We start from the raw sequence: 3,666 nt of genomic DNA on the forward strand, positions 1-3,666 counted from the left end.
TTTCTTGCTCGTCCCCAATATTTTCGAGCTCTACCCTAATAATCTCTAGCTCATCTTAAATATTTTCTAGGTTATCCTGTATATTTTCTAGCTCATCCACAGTGTTTTCTAGCTCATCCGTAATATATTGTAGCTCATCTACAGTGTTTTTTAAGCTCTCCCCTAATATTTTCTAGCTCAGCCCAAATATTTTCTAACTCATCCCCAGTATTTTCTAGCTCATCTGTAATATTTTCTAGTTCATTCATATTATTTTTTAGCTGATCTGCAATATTTCTAGCTCTTCCGAAAGATTCCATATTATTGGACAGCTCATTCCTATTAGTTTCTAACTCATCCTTAATATTTTTTAGCTCTTTCCTATTTATCTATAGCTCAACCTTAACGTTTTGTAGCTCATCCCCGGTATTTTTCATCTCATCCCCAATATTTTTTATCTCATCAACAATATTTTCTAGCTCCAAGCCAGTATTTTCTAGCTAATTACCGGTATTTTCTAGCTCATCCCCAGTATTTTCTAGCTCAACTTTAATATTTTGTAGCTCATCCCCAGCATTTTGTAGCTCATTCTCACTATTTTCTATTTCATCCCCAGTATTTTCTAACTCATCCCTAGTATTTAAAAGCTCATCCCCAGTATTTTATAGCTCAACCTTAGTATTAATTTTTTTTCTAGCTCATCCGTAATATTTTCTTGCTCATCCCACATCCGCAATATTTTTAGCTGATCCGTAATATTTCTAGCTCATCCGAAATATTCCCTATTATTGTCTAGCTCATTCCTATTAGTTTCTACTTCATCCCTAATATTTTCTAGCTCATCCGCTTACATTTTCTAGCTCATACCCAGTGTTTTCTAGATCATCCCCAACAATTTTTAGCTCATTTCTAATATATCCAAGACTTTTATATCTCATCTACAACATTTTTAAAATCACTCCCAATATTTCTAGATCCTTAATATTGTTGTCTTGCTCATCCCCAAATTTTCTTTGTTACACCCCCAATATTTTGTAGCCCAGAATCCCCAATATTTTCAAGCTAATCCCCAATCTATACTTTAATGTCTCATCCCCAATTATTTTGATCTCATTGACAGTAATTTCTAGCTCATCCCCATTATTTTCTCTTCATTGCCAATACATAAAAAAAAATTGATAGCAATATTTTAAAGACTTTTGTATCTCATCCACAACCTTTAAAAAAAATAAATCTGATCTGCAATATTTTTAGATCCTTATTATTTCCAACCTTATCCCCAATATCTTTTTTTTAACATTAACAATATTTTCTAGCCCATCCCCAGTATTTTCTTGCTCATCCCTTATATTTCCTAGCTCATTCCCGGTATTTCCTAGCACCTTCCCCAATATTGTTTAGCTCAAGCCCACTACAACTACAACGTATTTCCTAACTCATCCCCAATATTTTGCAGCTCATCCCCAATATTTTCTAACTCATCCCCATTATTCCACAGGCTTTTCAATCTCTTCCCCAATATTTTTTAATCTGATCCACAACATTATTTTAGCTCCAACCTAATATTTTCTAGCTCAACCTCAGTATTTTCTAGCTCAACCCCAGTATTTTTTATATCATCACCAGCATGTTATAGCTCAACCTTAACATTGTCTAGCTCATCCCCAGCATTTTATAGCTCATCTCTAATATTTTTTAGCTCATCACTTATATTTTCTTACTCATCCCCAGTATTTTCTAGCTCATCCCTATTTTTCCACAGTATCCTCTAATTCATCCCTAATATTTTCTACCTTATCCCTATTATTTTATAGATCATCCCTAGCATTTTCTAGAACAAACCTTATATTTTCTAGATCACCCCTAATGTTTTCTAGTTCATCCCCAGTATTTTTAGCTCATCCCTACTATTTTCTACCTCATCCCTAATATTATCTAACACATCCCCAGTATTTTTTAACTCATCCTCAATAATTTTTAGCTGATCTGTAATATTTTCTAGATCATCCCAAATATTTTCAAACTCATCCCTAATATTTTCTAGATCATCCCTAATGTTTTCTAGCTCATCCAAAGTATTTTTAGCTCATCCCTACTATTTTCTACCTCATCCCTAATATTATCTAACACATCCCCAGTATTTTTTAACTCATCCTCAATAATTTTTAGCTGATCTGTAATATTTTCTAGATCATCCCAAATATTTTCAAACTCATCCCTAATATTTTCTAGATCATCCCTAATGTTTTCTAGCTCATCCAAAGTATTTTTAGCTCATCCCTACTATTTTCTACCTCATCCCTAATATTTTCTAACACATCCTCAATATTTTCTAGATCGTCCTCAATAATTTTTAGCTGATCCCTAAAATTTTCTAGATCATCCCTAATATTTTCCAACTAATCCCCCAATATTTTCTAGATCATCCTCAATAATTTTCAGCTGATCCCTAATATTTTCTAGATAATCCCTAATATTTTCCAACTAATCCCAAATATTTTCTAAATCTTCATCAATAATTTTTAGCTGATCCCTAATATTATTTGATCATCCCTAATATTTTCCAACTAATCCCCAATATTTTCTAGATCATCCTCAATAATTTTTAGCTGATCCCTAATATTGTCTAGATCATCCCTAATATTTTCCAACTAATCCCCAATATTTTCTAGATCATCCTCAATAATTTTTAGCTGATCCCTAATATTTTCTAGATCATCCTCAATAATTTTTAGCTAATCCCTAATATTTTCTAGATCATCCTCGATAATTTTTAGCTGATCCTTAATATTTTCTAGATCATCCCTAATATTTTCCAACTAATCCCCAATATTTTCTAGATCATCCTCAATAATTTTTAGCTGATCCCTAATATTTTCTAGATCATCCTCAATAATTTTTAGCTAATCCCTAATATTTTCTAGATCATCCTTGATAATTTTTAGCTGATCCTTAATATTTTCTAGATCATCCCTAATATTTTCCAACTAATCCCCAATATTTTCTAGATCTTCCTCAAAATTTTTTAGGTGATCCCTAATATTTTCTAGATCATCCCTAATATTTTCCAACTAATCCCCAATATTTTCTAGATCATCCTCAATAATTTTCAGCTGATCCCTAAAATTTTCTAGATCATCCCTAATATTTTCCAACTAATTCCCAATATTTTCTAGATCATCCTCAATAATTTTTTGCCGATCCCTAAAATTTTTTTAATAATCCCTAATATTTTCCAACTAATCCCAAATATTTTGTAGATCATCCTCAATAATTTTTAGCTGATCCCTTATATTTTCTAGATCATCTTCAATAATTTTTAGCTGATCCCTAATATTTGTTAAATCATCCCTAATATTTTCCAACTAATTCCCAATATTTTCTAGATCATCCTCAATAATTTTTTGCCGATCCCTAAAATTTTTTTAATAATCCCTAATATTTTCCAACTAATCCCAAATATTTTGTAGATCATCCTCAATAATTTTTAGCTGATCCCTTATATTTTCTAGATCATCTTCAATAATTTTTAGCTGATCCCTAATATTTTTTAGATCATCCCTAATATTTTCCAACTAATCGTCAATATTTTCTAGATCATCCTCAATAATTTTTAGCTGATCCCTAATATTTTCTAGATAATCCCTAATATTTTCCAACTAATCCCCAATATTTTCCAGATCATCT

The sequence above is a fragment of the Aplysia californica genome, unplaced genomic scaffold (assembly GCF_000002075.1).
Source record: "Aplysia californica isolate F4 #8 unplaced genomic scaffold, AplCal3.0 scaffold00049, whole genome shotgun sequence".
Classification (NCBI taxonomy): Eukaryota; Metazoa; Mollusca; class Gastropoda; order Aplysiida; family Aplysiidae; genus Aplysia; species Aplysia californica.